Source organism: Melanotaenia boesemani, chromosome 2 (assembly GCF_017639745.1).
Source record: "Melanotaenia boesemani isolate fMelBoe1 chromosome 2, fMelBoe1.pri, whole genome shotgun sequence".
NCBI lineage: Eukaryota > Metazoa > Chordata > Actinopteri > Atheriniformes > Melanotaeniidae > Melanotaenia > Melanotaenia boesemani.
The window spans coordinates 12,893,977-12,913,913 of NC_055683.1; the positions used below are offsets into that span (position 1 = coordinate 12,893,977).

At 41.2% G+C, this 19,937-nt stretch overlaps 1 long non-coding RNA gene across 1 annotated transcript; it reads right to left on the reverse strand.

Moving 5' to 3' along the window:
- Nucleotides 1-5,896: 5,896 nt before the first annotated feature.
- Nucleotides 5,897-18,543, reverse strand: LOC121646461. Its single transcript, XR_006011645.1, has 3 exons — nt 18,532-18,543; nt 13,940-13,945; nt 5,897-5,979 (listed from the first exon to the last, which is right to left on the reverse strand). It is a non-coding gene; the product is annotated as an uncharacterized LOC121646461 (long non-coding RNA).
- Nucleotides 18,544-19,937: the final 1,394 nt, after the last annotated feature.

Genomic DNA, 19,937 nt, shown 5'->3' on the forward strand with positions numbered 1-19,937 from the left:
TTAAAGCAAGATTGACTTAATAGAATAATGATGAGTACGCCCCAGGCTATTGTTTGTATCCGTTATCCCCACAGGATGAAAGAGATTCAACACATGTCTCAGAAATGGTGCAAAAGGACATAAAATTTGATAGACCCATGGCCTGCTACAGGAAGCTTTGATCAGAAACTTTGTGAAATAATCCAACATCGTATTGAGGACTATAAAGCTGGAAATAATTCTAAGAAACGACAAAAGAAACGAGAGCTTGAATTGGAAATTTTAAACTTATTTAGAATCAGCAAGCCAATTAAAAGAAATGTCAAAACGATTGTGTCTTTTACGGATAATCCGGGGGAAACTGAAAACTGTACTAACGCTGAACTTTTCCCAAACTTAACAGGAACAATAAAGATAGATGGAAACTTTAATCTTGATGACCAGCAAAGCCTTCCAGGGGTACCAGCTAATGCTGACGTGTCGGGAACCGTAAGTAACGTTCATGACAGGTCATCTGTTGCTTCAAGGGTCACTGAGGTAGCACTTCCTGTTCCAGACCCACTCAACTCCAGACAGAGGAGCCTGTCTTTACCACCAAACACTGGAGAAGCCCAGGCCCAGGTCAGACAGCGTCCGGCTTCTGCCCATTCTCCTCAAAGGCAGGAAACCCCTCCCCACATGACAATCCCAAAATACTGTAGTACACAGCGACGTCAGTCTGGAATCATTAACTGTTACCAGGATCGAACCGAATTGGCTCGGAAAGGTAAGACAGATGATAGCTTTTGGATGAACTTAGGACCACGTCAGCAAGATTTACAACGTGAGTTGGGTCGGAGCCAGATAGTTGAGATGGAGCAGGAAATAGATGATTTAAATGAGGAGGTGGAGGAAGGGGCGACTTCAGGAGGCGGAGTTTCCATGCCTGCATGCTTGCAGAAACCCGGCACGTCCGCAGGGGTCCCTAGAGATGAATATGATTTAAGGTACAGGCCTAACATCAGACCTCCTGACAGATTGAGGGGGGGGGAGTTCCCAATTCTGATAAGGGGAACAAGGGCTGATTATCATCCTTTTTCAGCTCGGGACCTGACAGGTTTGGTCTCAGAGCTCCCTCAAATATCCGCAGGAGGAGGCAAGTGGATTAAGGCTTTGGAATCAAACACGGCTGGAACATTTCTTTCACTGGGTGACATCAAAGCTGTCCTCGCTCAGGTTTTGGGGTTGTCTAAAATGCAGCAGTTTTTCAGAGACAATGAACTGGACTGGATTTTGAGTGAAAGGGCAGATGGAACAGAATTAGCAGCCTATAAGGGGGTGATTTGGCAAGGAATACGCAAACAGTACCCTAATAAAATTGATGTTGATGCTTTGAAAGGGGAACCTCTGAAGGACGACCAGAACCCAGCAGCATACATCGATACACAGTTAAAAAAGGTGGCGTCAAGAGTCTCAGAAAGATGTGGAAAATGATCCTATTTTGCTCACTCTTTTCAGAAATGCAGTCATCGATTCAATGCCAAAGGATGTCAGCAGACGTTTGGAGGATGTCGTTGGTCTAACATCTATGCCAGCACAACAGTTCCGTGATCATGTGGTTCATGCAGTAACCCGATACAGAAAAGACCTAACCAAGACTTCTGAACAGGACCTCCAGATTCAAAGGAAGCTGGCACAGATGCAACTAAATGATTTGCAAGGCAAGCTGAAAGAAAAGGTTCAAGCTGTTGTGTTTACAGATCCAGGTGCGGGTCAGACTGCTGGAGTTCCTGAGTCAACACAGGCCGCTAGGGGTCCCCAGCCGTTCCGCCCTTCATACTCAAGGCTTGGTACTCCCTCGTCTTGGGCGTGGCAGGGATCCAACCGCTGCTGGTATTGTGGCATGTATGGACACTTTGCAAGGGCTTGCCCACGTTTTATGCCCCTCCCAGCAGGTGGTCCTGGAAGAAACGGAGGCGTCCCTAGAAGAGGTGGAGGTGGAGCCCTGGGTGGCACACGACCAAGACCCTCTCAGTTTTAGGGGGGTCCCGAGGATCCTGCGGGTAAAGGTTCGTACCCATTGATTATGCATACACGCACCGACCCCATGATAAATGTACAAATTGAGGATCGACAGGTCCAAATGATGATTGACACGGGGGCGACCCATTCATGCATACAGGGATCCCTTGCCAAGAACCTTCCCATGTCAAACAACTTTGTGAAGACAGTAGGATTCTCGGGAAAAAGTCAATTGGTTCCTATTACTGCTCCCGTTAAAATAAAAGTAGGAAATGATGAAATAAAAATACCCATTTTGGTTTCGGACCAAACTCCTGTCAATCTGTTAGGAAGAGATGCACTTTGTAAATTGGGCCTCAAAATTTTATGTTCCCCTTTGGGAGTATATGTGGAAAGTTGTGGATTAAACTTACAAATGAATGCCCAAGCAGAACCAGCAAATGTTTATTGGCTGGGGAACATAGAGGGGCTTCTGGGTTCGGAGTTGGAGAAATGGAAGACATGCATAAAGGCCTGGGCCCCGGAAGGTTCTCCACCAACATTACCTCCTCACTGTACAATGTTCTTTGATCCATCAGCCAGCTCAACATTTAAGGATAAGTGGGAAAAGGAGACGGATGGAGTGATGGTTAAAATACAGGCTCCATATATCCTGATTGGAGGCCAAGGCGCAGCATTAAAGGTAAACCACAATACCTTTATTGATAAATGGTACTGTGTTACACAATCCTTACCACACATTACACTGTTGGTAAACCCAGGATACCAGTCCAGGGACCTCGGTCCAATGGTAAGAACTGCAGAGCATTTAACATGGAAAAGTACAGACAACCCATTAATCTCTCTTTCAGATGATGGATCAATGTTAAGGATTAGGTGTGATCTGTCATTACAAGCAACACCTCAGATGGTGGTGCTACCAGGAAAAAGCATAATGATGACATGCAAAACCAACCCCCTTGGATTTAACAGTGATCTGGAAACCGATATTTTAACACAGGTTCCGGACCAACTGTGGTCCAGACATGAGACGGATGTGGGACTGGCAGTTTCAGCCAGCCCAGTTACTGTCAAATTAAAACCAGGTGCAGTTTTACCTTGGCGGCCGCAATACAAACTTAATCCCGCAGATGAAGAAGGGATTGGAATCCTAATTGATGGTTTTTTAAAAAAAAAAAAAAAAAAAAAAAAGCAGGAGTGCTGATTGAGATTTCTAGTCCTTGTAACACCCCAATTCTTGCAGTTCTAAAAGCAGATAAATCAAAATACCGACTGGTCCATGATCTAAGGGCGATCAATGCCATTCTTGAAGATGTCGCTGCAGACTTCGCAAATCCTCACACACTGTTGAATGCCATCCCTACTAAAGCTAAGTTTTTTACAGTAGTGGATCTGTGTTCAGCATTTTTCAGTATCCCTCTGGCAGAAGAGTCACGATATCTGTTTTCATTTACCTTTAGAGGTCGACAATACAGCTACGCCAGAATGCCCCAGGGACTGACAAGCAGCCCCGCGTGGTTTGATCGTGTGGTGAGTCAGGATCTACAGGAGCTGGATTTGAGCGGCGTCCTAATCCGGTATGTAGACGATATATTGATTTGTTCAGACACCATTGAAGATTGTCAGCACGACTCGATCAAAGTGCTGCAGAGACTGGCAGAATGTGGACACAAAGCTTCTCGGACAAAACCGCAATTCTGCCAGCCTCAGGTGGAATTCCTTGGCAGAGTAATCTCCCATGGAACAATAGCTCTGTCTCCTGACCACCTCAAAGGCATAAGTCGAGCACCGCGTCCACAGACATGCGCGCAACTAATGACCTTTTTAGGTATCACAGGATTCAGCGCGGAGTGGTTGGAGGACTACGCAGTAAAGACGGCGCCGCTCAGGGATCTCCTGAAGTCCTCTGAAGCCAAGACTTTAAAGAAGTCTTTGGAGTGGACCACAGAGGCACTGTTGGCTTTTGATGTGCTCAAGCAGGGACTGCAAAATGCCCCAGCGCTGAAAATGCCTGACTATGATAAAACTTTTCATCTTTATGTTTCAAACAGATGTAACATGTATGCAGCGGCTGTATTGGCACAAGACTCATGTGCTGGTGGAAGGAAACAACCCATCGCTTACTACAGTGCAAGGTTGGACGACGTAGCACGAGGGTGGCCCCCCTGCTACCAGGGCCTCGCAGCTGTTCACATGGCAGTGTCATAAACCAGACCACTGTGGGCGAGATGAGGTGATACATCGAATACAACAACAGGGTTATTGGGCGCCGTACCTGCAGGCATTGGTGACGGATGCGCTTGTGTATGGTTACTTTCTGGTCTACGAGGGCGTTCTGCGTCAGCTCAGAATCAAAGTCCGCCATGGAAGCATCTACACTCCCTCCAGTCAGGGAGGGGTGGAACGAGTGAATGGCACACTTAAAGCAGAAATTAATAAGATTTGTGCATGTACTGGTTTGCGGTGGCATGACGCATTACCGTTGGCCCTAATGAGTTATCGCATGCAAGCTCATCGGGTCACACATTTGTCTCCTCATGAAATGTTAACAGGTCGTCCCATGCCGGGCCCGCAGTTTCGGGGTCCTTTTAAGGGGCCCCCGCTGGAGCAGTTGGAGAAGGAGCTGCACAGTTATATGAAACAGTTGTCTGCTATCCATAAAGCAATTTATTTTCAGAAAAAAGCGAACGAGCCAAAACCTGTCTCTGTGACATCTGGTCCAGTGGTGCCCGGGGATAAGGTGTACATTAAGGAGTTTCGAAGAAAGTGGAACACTCCTAGACGCCGAGGTCCTTACACGGTGGTCCGTGCCACACCGACTGCGGTCCAGGTCGAAGGGAGCGTCGCTTGGCATCATCTGAACCATTGTTCGTTGGCACCTACGACCAACAACTGCAAAACGGGCCCTGGGGACTGGTCGGATTGTACAGCGTTCTCAAATGACCAGTCCCCCAAAAGGGGAAGTATCGCTTCGCATGCAGCTGACGAAGATAGTCCTGTTAGGGCAGATTCAGAGTTGCCGCCCGATGATGTTGAGTTTGACATTCCTTTGGTTTCTTCTGTTGTTCGGGACAGTAATGTGGACATGGGCAATTCAACCAATCCGGACCCGAAGCAGCAGCCACCACGTCGTCCCATCACCAGGGCCTTCTCAAGGAAACAGGGGCATCTGCGCAACGAGGGAGCGACCTCAGTGGCCAAGGGGGGTACGACTCACATGCCAAATGTCATTATCAGTCAGGTCTCTTGCCGGCATGCACCCGCACACATCTACACACTACCCGTGACTCAGTATTTCAGACAGATGTTGCCCTTTTGGCACAACATAGGCGGAAAGTAAGATCAATTAAGGAACAAGATGTAGAGGGGCATAACATTCCAGTGAATCCTGGGATGGATGATGAACACGGTGCTCAGGGAGCACCAGACCACAGTTAACACCCCTGTTGTGAATAAAGTTGATTTTACACCTGAACAGCAGCCCACCGTGGTTACTGATGGCCAAACAGACAATGGGGTGGTTGAGTCATTCACCCTCCCCCCTCAAGGGTTAGATACTTTGGTAAATAGTTATCATGATAAAACATTAAAGGGGGGGGAGGTCAAGAATGTAAAGGGGCAACCGGAAGTACGAGGGTTGAAACCTAGTGAAGATTACTTATGGAAGGAAGCGATGGCCAACACTTGGTATCGCTGGGCTTGGCTGTCAGTAAAGGAAATGACATCGGAGGAATGCATATGGTGCTCAAAGGCGCCTGGAGCCCCTCCGGTTGTTGTCCCAGATAAGTACAGCTCTTGGGAGTGTGACCAGGAACAACGCCGAGTGTGTAAAGAGGAAGCGTTCAAGTCTACAACGACGAATGCTTTCTTCGGGCTCCCGATGTGTGGTATGAAGTGTAGATTACTTTATGGGGCCCAGAGGATGCATGGTTATTTGAATAAATATAGGGGTTACAAAATCCAGGAATTGTGTGAACCTTACCAGGTGGCAAATACCGCCTTTATTCCAGCTAACACAGCGCCAGATGGTTCCTTTACATCTGCCATGGACGAGATAATACGGGTGGGAAGGGAGGTGCGAGAGCATGCTGGGAAGAGCGACTGGTCTCTTGATTGGTTGGACCAGTTAATGGCTGACTGGAAAAATGTATTGATAAAGGTGGGAGTTGGGTCAGCTTTGGTTCTGATCCTTCTTTTCTTGTTTGGCATGTGCATCGTTCCCGCCCTGAGGAGAGCATGGAGTACGAGTCTCAAGAAACAGACCTCTGTCATCATGGCTGCCCAATTGGTCCGTACTGAGTTGGACCTGTGACGTCTCAATAGAACTACAGTCGGTTGGACAAAGGGTCGGCAGCCTGTGACGAAAGGCTGGTGACCCAACACTCCTGTTTGCCTCCGGACTGGAAAAAGACTCTATCTTGTGTTATTCACGTGTGGTTTTTGTAGTCAGAAATCTTCTGTAATAGGTTATCCTTGTGAAATCAGATTGTAATGAAGTTTCTTTGTTGTGTGTGTATGGTTACTTTCTGTCATAGTACTTAGAAGGTCTCATGCAGGGGTCCACTGGCCTACCCGTGCCTGAGTGTCAAGTAAGATCAAAAGTTACCGGTGCTCGCCCAGAGGGGGGGCACGGGGGAATTTTTTCTCCCTTTGGGGTTTTTTCGCCCTCGTACGGGAGGTTCAGATTGGCTCCTATGTTATGCTTGAGACCTGCGTGTGTGGACAAGTGTGCTTAAAAAGGTTTCCCTATTGTAAGTTTCAGAGTATCGTCTTAGGGCCGATTACTCTGAAATATTTGAAAGGGGGAAATGTGGAAGTATTAATATATCAGAGTTGAGTTGAAAAACAACAGGTGCAGTGGCCCTGGTCAGCACAATATTAATAGTATGACATTATAACATGATATCAAAGTGATGTCAACTAATTACCAGTCAGCCCTAAAAGGCTGTGTGTGTGTATACTGAAATAGTAACAGGCAGGCTATATAAGAGGTACAGAAGGATGATCGTGGTCTTTTGATCCTGAAGGGTGTCCCCCTGTTCGGCCGAATAAAAGGAAGATCATTAAAGACCTCTGTCTGCAGACTCTTAATATCAGCAAGCCCTTTTGATAAAGAATTTATCTACGACAATGGCCACTCGCTCGGATTCATAGCTGCCGATCGTAACAAAATAACTCCGGCCTTCTAAATAGGACCTGAACCAGTTAAGGACCGCTCCAGAAAGTCCAACCCAGTTCTAGTTTGCACAAAATATTATGCACATCACATAATATAAACAGAAAAAAAAAAGCTGTGCAGGAAGAGGCAAAAAGCCAGTTTGGCTTATTCGGAGCCTCCACCTAAAGCAAATTGATTAAAACACATAGATTAAAACAATGCTAATAAAAAAAAAAAAAAAAGAAAAATATACAACATGTACAGACTTCTGCTTTTTCCATAGCTTGATCACGTTCACAATAAAACATTCGATGATATGATGGGTATGTCAAATGCCACTATTCTTTAAATAAATTCTTAAAAGACCCTTGAAATTTGCTATAGTGGAACATTGCATTGCTAAATGAGAGACCTTATTCCAATATATTACACCTCTATACCGAAAGAAGAATTGACCTCGACGAGTTAGATATTTTGGAGGATGAAGATCCCCTAACTGACGTGTGCTATATGAATGAACAGATGAATTTGCTGTGAAATAAATCCTAAAATGATCCGGAATTTTTTTTTCGATTGCCAAACACTTATATATAAAAACACATATTTGAAAAATGTTAATCTCATAAACTGTCAATATCTTTAATTCCTGAAATAAAGGTACAGAGGATACACATGATTCTGATCGGGTGGCTGTTCTAACAAAACGTTTTTGTAAAAGTAAAAGCTTGTTTAGCATGGTGGGAAAAGTACTCCCCCAGACTATGTTGCAGTACGATAAATAAGGATACACAAGGCTATAATACAATGCGAGAAGACACTTTCTGGTAAGAAGATGGCTTACTCTCCTTATTATACCAATAGATTTATTGATCTTCCTAGTGACATAATCAATCTGCTCTCTCCAACTCAAACTCTCATCAATGAAAACTCCCAAGAATTTAGTGATTGATACCTGTGGCAATTCAGTCGATTCAATTCTGATTCGTGATGAATTCTTTTCGTACAGCTTTCTACCACCAAAAATAATAAAATTCGACTTTTGAATATTTAGAGCAAGCTTATTTAAATTAAACCATACAACATAATGAGTTAGTCCAGTATTAGCATTTTTAATCATTGTGTCGAAGTTTGTGTTTGACAAAACTATGGTAGTGTCATCTGCAAACATAATTGGTGAAAATGCATTTGTGACATTAAATAAATCATTTATATATATAAGAAACAAAAGAGGTCCAAGAATGGACCCTTGTGGGACTCCACACTGTAAATTGACTTTGCTTGAAGAACACCCTTTAATAGAAACAAATTGAGTTCTGTTAGAAATGTAATTCGATAGCCAATTATAAGTGACACCTCTAAAACCATATCTGAATAGTTTAGATAATAAAATTTTATGATTTACGGTGTCAAATGCTTTAGATAAATCCAAGAAAATACTACAAGCGAATTCATCATTTTCGAGGGCTGAAGTAATTTTATCAACAAGATGGAGTAATGCCATATAAGTGGAGTGGTTTCTGCGAAATCCATATTGGTGATCATAAAGAATTGAATGAGAATCTAAATGGTATAGAATTCTTTTATAAACTATTTTTTCTAATATTTTCGAAAAACATGGTAAAATGGATATGGGTCTATAATTTGTAAAATGTGAGGGGTTGTTTGCTTTGAACAGAGGAATTACCTTAGCGACTTTTAGCTCTTGTGGCACTACACCTGTTTGTAAAGACAAAGAGAAAATATAAAAGATTGGTTGTAAAATAAAACTTTTGACCTGTTTAACCAAAGATACTGAAATATTGTCATGGCCAGCCGAACATGTTTTTAGCTGGTCAATGACATCACTTACTTCCTGCCTATCCAAGGGTTTAAAGGAAAACATAGTAGGAAATGAACCTTTAATATAATCCAAGGGATTTCCATCACAGGCTGGAATTTCATCTGTGAGTTTTAGTCCAATATCTACAAAAAAGTTATTAAAATGTTCGGCTATGTCCACTGGATTATCCAGAGATTCTTCACCGTCCAAAAAGACCCTGGGTAATTTCGGGGAAGCATCATCCTTTTGAAACAGCTGATTTATTATTTTCCATGTAGCTTTTGTATTGTTTGAACATTTAATAATTTTATTGCTGAAATAATTCCTTTTTGCAAGTCTAATAGAATTTGAATATTTGTTTCTCCAAGACTTATAAACAGCCCGAGTGAGCGGAGTCGGGTTTGATAAGTATCTTTTATATAAGTTATTCTTTTTCTTTAATATCTTCATCAAATCAGTTGTATACCAGGGCTTCTTTAAATCTTGCTTGCGGTTTGTTTTTGTGGTCCTTTCATTTGGAAAACAATCATTGAAACAATTTGTAAAGACTTTCATAAACTTTTGATATGCTAAATCGGCACTTTTCATCTCATATAAATCATCCCATGAACTAGAGGCAAGTAATTCCTTGAACTTATTAACAGTTTTCCAGCCTGTGCAACAGGATTCTGTGATCTACAGTATCAAACGCAGCACTGAGATCCAACAGAACCAGGACTGATACTTGACCAGAATCGGTATTCAACCTAATGTCATTTAACACTTTGACCAGAGCTGTTTCAGGGCTGTGATGAGGTCGGAAGCCGGACTGAAATTTATCAAGATTTCCACTTTCATTTAAAAAGTCATGAAGCTGGTGAAATACAACTTTTTCAATAATCTTGGAAATAAAAGAGAGGTTAGAGACAGGTCTAAGTAAGTACTGTGTTAGCTACACAACTATCAAGGTTTACATTGTTTTCTCAAGTTCTTTGCTGAGGCTTTAAAACCAGCCCAGTTATCACCATACAAAGCAATGAAGAACAGAAGTGTTATCAACCAATCACAGACGTATTAGCGTGAATTTATCTGGGAGATATGTGTGAAGTTCTTTTTGTCTCATCTCTTTGTTTTTTTATAGTCGGGGGGGAGGGGGGGTGTACCATGGGATGCTGCAGATGCATTGTTTTAGTTTTTTTTTTTTTTTTTTTTTTTTTTTTTCTCCACCATTATAATTCACTGTTGAGTTCGGTTTAGATGTCTCAACAAATTTGGGAAGTTTAGACAACATGGCTAAGCTTAGCCAACAAAATGAGTGGGTAAGACACAACATTATATCTATTATGTCTATTTTTAGCTGAGAAACACTGACAGAATTGAACTTAAGGCTTGTACATACTTTCCAAGAACAGAGAAATTTCTTCTCTCACCTTGAGCTTTAATCATTGCAGCTTCATCATTGATATTGTTGCTTACCAAAATGAGGAACATGGACAATTTGACAAATCTTTCTTTAAAAAAAAATCACCAATTAAATGAATGAAGAAAAGTGTAGTGGAAGTTTGGTTGAAATCTCCAGAGATCACCATGACATTGACATGGCTTAGCAGAAAAATGTAGCTGATGAATTCACATGCAGCATCAGCACATGACACAGGTGAATGCTCTCGGTTGTCAACATTAATGAAAACTCATAGTCAACAGTTCAGTGTCCGGAGCGCAGTGATGATCCTTCTCAGGAGTACACAATCTGTTTTTAACAAGCACTGCAATCCCTCTTACTTTATTTTTACCACTCAGTCTAGTCTCTTTCTGCCCAGATAATATGAAGCTGCATAGAGTGGAGTTTGAAATATGTTTCTGTAGCCATGTCTCAGTGAAACACATCAATTTACACTGCTAATATTGCCATTGTGTGTTTGTTAGTGCTCTAAGTTCATCCACTTTATTTGCCAGTGCTCTCACATCCCCATGATAATTAGGAAAGAAAGGGGTTTAAACCTCCAAACTCCCTTTGGATTTGAGGTCTTATTTCATACATTACTTTAGTTTTTGGAAGCTTGATCACCTACTCCCATATATCCCCATTGGCGAGGTTACTCATCATAATAGATGTTTAAAAAAATACCAGATGAAATCTGTCAAGCAGCCCATTCAACAGTGTAGGAAATATTTTTAAAAAAATCATGGTTTTAACAGATAAAAGGTCAGTGGAAGATATTAGAAAAATACAAAGAAAAATGCCACGCGTGTGTCAAAGGAAAAATCAAAATATCTCTCTTCTGGGGCAAGAGCTGTAGGGTAGTAAAGACAACTTGGTGAAATCAGCAGCAGTGGTGGTTTTATGTGGCGGTACTAGTATCACCACATTTTTCTATCAGGTTGGGAAGTCAATGATCATGCTGTTGTCTCTGTTGTTAAATGATTGCATCACCATGCTAGTATCCTAATATCAATAATTGTATTAATTAGTTGGATATGTTGGCCATGTTCACAATTCTATTATATCAGCATTTGCTAAAATGCTCAAAATTCAACTGAAGCTAAATGCTTGTTTTAAGGATATTCGGTTTTAAACAAGCTAAAATATATGAGACAATTTTAACTAGATGGTGCGAAGTAGAAGTCATAATACAAATTGCATATATATTATACAAAAGACCATCATTGTCCCTTTCCCCAAGAGAACCAAAATCCTTTGCCTGAATGACTACCGCCCGGTAGCACTCACTTCCACCATCATGAAGTGCTTTGAGCGGTTACTCAAATCATTCATCACTTCCTCCATCCTGGACTCATTGGACCCACTTCAGTTTGGCTACAGACCCAATAGGTCAACTGAAGATGCCATCGCCTTCACCCTCCACACTGCCTCTTCCCATCTGGACCAGATGGACACATATGTGAGAATGCTGTTTATTGACTACAGCTCAGCGTTTAACACCATTGTACCTTCCAAACTTGTCACCAAGCTCAGAGACCTCAGGCTCAACAGCGCCCTCTCTGACTGGATCCTGAACTTCTTGATAGGCAGACCACAGGCTGAGCAGATGGGCGGCACCACATCCTCCACTCTGACTCTGAAGACCAGCGCCCCCCCAGGGCTGTGTGCACAGTCCTCTGCTGTACACGCATAGCCACCCACAGCTCCAATACCATGGTTAAATTTGCTGACGATACAACCGTCATTGGTCTGATCACTGGTAATGACGAGACAGCCTACAGAGAGGAGGTCACAGGCCTGATATCTTGGTGCCAGGACAACAATCTCCATCTTAACGTCAACAAAACTAAGGAACTGATTGTGGACTTCAGGAGGAGGCAGAGGGAGGAACACGCCTCCCTTTCCATCAACGAGGCTACAGTGGAAAGAGTCAACAGCTTCAGGTTCCTTGGGGTTCACATCAGTGAAGACCTTACCTGGACTCATCACACTGACTTTATTACAAAGTCAGCCAGACAGAAGCTCTTCTTCCTCCGCAGGCTACGGAGGCTCAACATGGACTCAAGGATACTCTGCAACTTTTATAAGTGCACCATAGAGAGTATCCTGACTGGCTGCATCACCGCCTGGTACAGCAGCTACACCGCCCTCCACCGCAAGGCTCTACAGAAGGTGGTGAAAACTGCTCAGCACATCACCAGGACGGTCCTGCCATCCATGGAGAACCTCTACACCCAGCGGTGTAGGAGGAAGGCCATCAAAATCATTAAGGACCCCAGCCAACCCAGCCACAAACTGTTTTGTCTGCTACCGTCTGGCAGACGGATTTGCAGCATCAAGCACCAGGCTCAGGGACAGCTTCATACTGCAGGCCATAAGACTTCTAAATGCTGTCAGCAGCAACGCCACCTTTAAATAATAGCATTTCCTTATTGCTTACTATATATTTTATTGTATAACTTATTTGTAGTATTCTTGCTTTTTGTGTTTGATTATTTTCATGTGGTTTATATTCTTTTTAGCATTGTTAGGAGAGCCTGGGATCTAAGAATTTCCCTGCCAATGATTATTGATGTAATTGTTGTGCAATGACAAAAAAAAAGTTATTCAATTCAATTCATTCAAATTGAAGCCAAAAGCAGCAATAAAGGCCCCTGCAAAGTCGGCACCGCTTTGGCCAGTGCATCAACCACGTCGTCTGGCAACCTCCCTTCAACGGCAGTCTTGCGCTGCCTGCAGCCATGCATTAACTCGTCCAGGGATTTTCCACATTAGGTGGTACATTGACACCTCAGTGTGTCCAGTACTGACATCTGATGCATACATAACCTTGTTTTTGACACAAGTTAAATTCACACAAGTGGGAGGATGCTATTCACATCAGGGTAACTCCACATGGCCACTAGATGGGGCTCTTATGAAAACTGGAACATGTAGAATATAGGTACCAAATTTCATAACGACAGATGAAGTGCAGGGACCGGGCTGCCACAATAGGTGGCTTTGTCGAGTCAATTTTACCCAAACATGCCCGAGCACCCCCCAAAAAAAACTAAAACATGTATGCAATCCCTTTGGGTGGTACGCCATCTTTGGTGAGTTTTGGGGCATGTTTAGACATCCAAAAGGAAATTTATTTGGCATAAAAAGAATCTGGAAGAAGACAGAAAAATTAATAATAATAAACGCTTGAATTTCAATTGGCCAGTGCTCAGGCCTAAAAATCATGATCATTGTTGAAACACTAAAACTTTACAAACATCAAGTTTATATTTTTTCATCTAATGGAGATCCTGAATGTTTTTCTTCCCCTGGATGCCTGTTGTTGCTAAAACACCTCTGGCTTTTGTTTATTTTTAATTTTTTTTATTTCTTACTAATCTTTATATATATATATATATATATATATATATATATATATATATATATATATATATATATATTATGTTTATTTTACGTATTATTTATTCTTTATGAATTAATTTTATACTTAATTGCAATTTAATTTACTCCAGTCTTTTTCTTTTTGTTTGGTTCAGATTTTTTACTTGTCAATTACCATCACCTACAGGTGAAAAGAGGTGTTACTATTGTGAAAAAGCCACAAAATTTTCATGACGAAGTTGGAGCTTGGGTAAGATGCTGTGATTTTGTGCAAAACTCTTTGACCTGCACTAGGCAAGGCAAAGCAAATTTTTTTGTATAGCACATTTCATGTACAAGATCATTCAAAGTACTATACATGAAACATTAAAAGCGTTACAGATGGTGCAACGACAGCATTAAAAAGTAGTAAAAGGCAGCAACAGATAGCAAAAGTCACAAGGAAATCAAGATAAAGTCATAGACTTAATTAAATGATTAAAAGCTAGATAAGTTAAAAGTTACTATGCAGATTTCATGCGTTACTGAACGTTGGCATTCTTTGCGTGAGAGTTATAATTCTCCTTTAATTCAGAATAAAAATAAGTCCTTTTTAAAAAGATTTTAAATAAACCTGGTAAACACCTTATTCCGAATGAAAATGACAATTCTGAATTAAACTTAAATCCGAAGTAAATGGATGGTGTATTCTGATTCTGAATTGAGTACTTCTACAATCATGTAGATATTTATTGTGCTTTAAATTAATTCCGGCCATTCTGCACATGCTCATTCCCTTTTCCTGTCATGATTACCGTACGTTACGCTATCTCCCTTCTCCTCCTCAGCTGACCAAAGAGAAGGAGTATGCTATTTTCAAGCTGCTGCTTCAAAGTTATAATCAAAAGAAAAGAAGCAGGACATGGAGTTTGTTTACTTACGGTAGATGTAAATATGTCCACTCAGAATCCTACCCAACCCCCAGATCTCAAGTAGAATTTAATGAAGGCGATTAAACATGTTTTCCATGTAAACCTTAATCCTGAGTTACTATTTCCATGTTAACGCGAAGAAGAATACTTTAATTCTAATTTATTTAACTCTGAATAATTAATCCCAATTAAAAACCATCATGTAACCGTGGCCAGTGAGGCACCATCTAACAAAAACTAATTCAGCATCCGGTATCCTGTCTCTTCTCTGAGCTCTCTCCAGCCAGTAAAAGTAAGTAAAAAGTTATCCCATGTGCTGTCCTTTGTTCTCTTTTTTCTTGCTCCCTTCAATAATGTCCTCTTAGTTTTTTTTTTGTTTTTTGTTTTTTGATAAATCAGTCACAATGTGCATGTAAAAAGGCCAATCTGTTGATATCCAGTTGATGGCATATGACATTGTGCCATGAACAAAATGCTGCTGTAAAAGGGATGCAACATCCTAGAAAAAAGTTTTGAATTGTGGTCAGAAATGCATATGTTTAAGGTCAGAAATTTGCGTAGTGCTACTTTAAAGCCCCTACAGTATGATCCTAGTTCAGCACCAACTTTTGAAACTAGTTTTCCAATTTTGTTCTGTTAATAACACAAAACTTGACCAAAAAAAAAAAAGAAAGAAAACACACACAATAAAAGAAATAAATAAAAAATGGTCACTTTTTGAACCCTTCTCAAATCAAAGGTTTTTGATAACAGTTAATGCTAACTGTTAATAAATTGTGATTAAGATAAAATACATTCTTTTTACGATGCTGCTATAACTAGTATGAACAACACTTTCTCACTTCCTGGTTGGGTTTAGCTAAAACTTTGCTTGGTTAGGGTGAAGCTTGATACATACTCTGGGAGAAGTGAGAACTGGTTCTCGAGCCCACACGAACAAGAAAAAAGTTCATATTGGTGCCATCATTTTATACTCCATGAGAAGCTTTGTCCGCGACGGGGTGAGGATAACTGCAGGGGGGGCTGTATGTGTTTTTATGTCCATTAAACCGCTTAAATATTTCATATTTAACGAGAAACCTCTTCCATGGCAGGACGGGGTTGTGCACGCGGCGATGTCCGAGTCTTTTAATCTCATGCCTTGTTTTAATTTACATACTTTCTCACCATCTTAATCAGCTGTTCATTAAAACCGTGCTGTATACATTTATGTACTTTCTCACCTCCTCGATCAACTGTCCATTCAAACTATTTGTTCAACGTTTTCCGTGTAAACAGCACCCACCTTAAATGTCCGATCAATCACACAACACTTCTCGGAGCCTCACGACAAAAAAGTTCTGCTGGGCTGATGTGTTGAGAACATGAAACAAGCCACACATTGTCCCCACTCACGTCCACATGAGCAAAATTTGTTCTCATTGCCTCAAGATCAAGAAAAAAAGTCTCTCCTTTTCTGGAGTATGTAACAGCCTTAAGCAATCAAATTTTGAATAAAATGAAAAACTGGTTTGTTGGGGTTCATTGATAGGGCTAAATGTTCATTTATTTTATAATGCAAACATTCTCTTTATGGACATTATTTTTAAAATTCACATACAGTCGCATGTTTTACTAAAGGTACTTTCAGCATGCATGAACAAGGAGTCTATTTTCTTGTTTTAGGGATGCACCGATGTCAGTATTGGGTATCGGTCCAATAGCTTGTGGGTGTACTCATAATCCGTATTTATAGAAGTGATCTGATTATAGAGCCTGATTCTAAAGTGAAAAAACTAGGGCTGTCAAAATTATCATGTTGATGCAAAGAGATTAGTCTATGGAATTAACACATCAATTTTTTTAACGCATAAACAACAAAATTATTACACGTGCCATCTTAAAATACAAATTTTCTCAGTGAGAGAAGCTGATTGTGCACATTTAGGTGCTTTGTCACAGCAGTGAACTGAATCTACAAAAAACTGTTTATCGGCCTTATTTATGAAGTTTCTGACAGTTTTTAGCCTTACATAAGGTTGGCCCAGTTGATGATTTGATGTGCATCCTTAGTTTGTATTTAGGAAGAGGTCGTTCTCAACCCGTCTCTTATTTGTTCAGATATTTCAGCAGTGGTGTCGTTTATGTGTGACTGCCTGCCTGAACAAAGGGCAGCTGAATAAGGAGTGAAATTTTAGAAGGAAAAACAAAAGATCTCTGAAGATTATTGTTCGGATGAGAGCTCTGAAGACATTTTATTCCATGTCAATAAATGAGGAGTCAGGATGGACTATATAGTTAACATTAGTCAACAATTTAAAGAAACATGAGCGATTCAGTGTTTTCAGTTTCACTTATAATCTGGTTTATTTTCCCTGAAAGAAAACTAGCTTTTGGAAATTCTGGTTGGCTGATACCTTTAGGAATCTACCAGTTGCATTGGCTGGTGATCAATAAAGTTCATTTAGAGCCCTTTTCAGCAACCAAACATAGCCACGAGGGGACAGGGTTCATAACAAAGTTAAAAGCATCAGTTCAGCTACCTCATCGTTTAGTAAAGATGACAAGTGGTTGGCCTGACACTGGTTCCTTGTGCTCTCCCTACAGACCACCGCCAGTACCAGACAACAGAAGTCTTCACGTCACAGCTTTTCAGAAACATGATCAAAAGCAAGACTAAGATGAAAACATTCCTGCACTGCGGTGTTAGATGTTGTGATGCAGCTAATTACCTTTCCATCTACTCTGCATGAAAAGTATTTTCTGTTCTTCATCTGAGACTTTAGCCAGTAACTGCACACAGCAGCCTGTCTGTTTCCCATCCTGTGATGCCATGAAGATACCCACCTCCCCATCCATCATCCCCGGAACCCTGCTCATCCTCATCACCACCACCTCGCCCAACTATTCTAGCTCACATTAATTTTTCAGTCATACTGGCAAGCAGGACTTATTTAATTATTGATGTAGGGAGTGAGGTGTGAGAAAAAGGTTGAATTATATTAGTTAAAGTCGTGTTTTAAAGTCCTGCACCATAAATGTTGTGTTATTTTTGCCTCTTCTCAGCTCAAGAGTCATTCAGAGCCTGTCACCTGTCACTCCTTCCTACGTATATGCCCATCACCTGACATATCACCCAAAAAAAAATCTTTTTCTGTCCCGTCTTAGTTCTACTTCCCCACATCAGTGTTCCCTCCTTCTTCGTCTTATCCCATTCTTTCTCCCTTTTGAGCCAAGAAATCCTTACATTGTGCATCCTGAGTTATTAGGACAGTGGGAGAGATGGTTGGGTGTAGACGAGGCTCGCTGTAATAAAGAAAGGGGGGGAACATGAGTTATGGCTGAGAGTTCACTGGATTATGGAGAACGAGTAGAGGAGCAAAATGAAGGGCGAGCAGGACAAAAAATGGCAGATTACAAGAGTGAAATGCTACATAAAGCAAGCTTCCATTTTTAGTGACAAAATTCACTTAATTCCTGTCCCCAGAAGAGTATTTCATATGCAGAAAATAGCTCAAATGTTTTGTCGCAAAGCATATAGAACATCAATTTGTCATTCTCTTGCTCTCTCTTGCTTTTTTCATTGCCTTACTCTTTGATTTCTACTTTTTATAAAGTGCCTGCTTGTTAACAATTAACAGTTACCTAGCAACAAGATATGTCAAAAAACAGAACAGATGGATCTGAGGCAGCCATGTGAGTTCATTATTTACAGTAAAATGACATGGCAATAGCACATATCGAGCTTACTGTTCAGCAAGTGTAAGAAATGAAATCTGCAAGACTGAACAAGAGCTGCTAATTTCACCTAATTTCTGCATTTAGTGTAATAGCAAGCAGACGTAAGGTGTTTGACACTTGCTGATTGTACACAAACTCCTCACACGGTGAGCAAACTCTTCCTTGAGATTTAATTTGGTTGAAAGCTGTGATTACCTGTATTACTACTCATTGTGCTGCTTGTGAAAGAACAGCATGCACCGATTTAATGCAGCAGCAGGACAGCACACACCAGCATCCGTCATCTATTCCGATAAGGAAGACAACATGCCTGGGAAGAAGCATACAGATTACTTGGGTGATGATATGTTTTGTCATGAAGCAAAATGTACAAATGCATACTTACAAGACTACATTTCCCTAAAGACCCACTCCAGTGAAAATCATGTTTTTCATGTTGTTCACATGTCCATGTGGCATTTATCTGACGCTGGAGGAAAATTTTGATCAAAATAGCTTTACTGAGTATTTCTGCATTTAAATCATTGTGAACCATTGGCAGCAGAAAAAGACGAGCTCAGACAGACCCTCATTTACACGTCATAAACTCACAGGGCGAGGTCACAAGCTCCTGCCCCACCCTCTCCACCTGCTCTGACTCTGAGGACAAAGAGCTGGTGGATCGACCGTATGTGCAGTAGCAGGTTGCAATGTTAAGATAAAAGCTAATCACGTTAGCTTTCATTATTTACAGAAAAACCTTGCTTGTAAGAGAGCAATGGATTCGGTTTCTTGGTTATTACAATATAAACCACACGTTGGTTTGCAGTCACCACTTCAAGGAAGACATAGGTCAGTATAGCTCCCATGTTACTAGCCTTTTTTATTTATTTTTTGCACCACTAATGATAGGTCGATGCGCTAGCATGCAGAGAAAGCACATAGCGATGGGAGGAGGGACACCAATGGGGGAGGGCACTGAGCAGGCTGACTCCGCCCACAAATCAGAGATAAATTGCTAATGAGCTACTGGTACTTTGCAGAAGCAGAGTCCTGGAAAAGGGTACAGGGTTTGTGATTTTTGCTAAAAATTTCATAAACACAATTTAAAGACCACTGAGAACATTTTAAATAGTTCCAAGTTAGCATTGGAATGGGTCTTTGATCACAATGCAAAATTCCAGGATATGAAATGCTTCAGAAGGTTTCAGTTTCACTTTGCTTTTAAACGTCAGGTTGATTTGATCAGACTGAAGTTCTTAAATTCAGAAAGTAGGTAGAAAAAGCCTACTTCATTGCCAAAATTAACATTTTCCAGTTTATACGGCTGAGATATCAATAAAAAGATCCACTTTAAATATCACATTATAGCCAGAAAGGTTAGCTTAGTGTTACGGATGCGAACTCCTCACCAATCCGTATACAGAGGACAGAACACACAATGGAGCTGACCACGTTTACTGTGACAGACATAAAAAAATACACTATTTCAGTGTCTTCACATGGACCGGGCACTCTCGCTCCCCTCATCAGTTTATAACAGAACTGTGAGGAGGGGGCGGC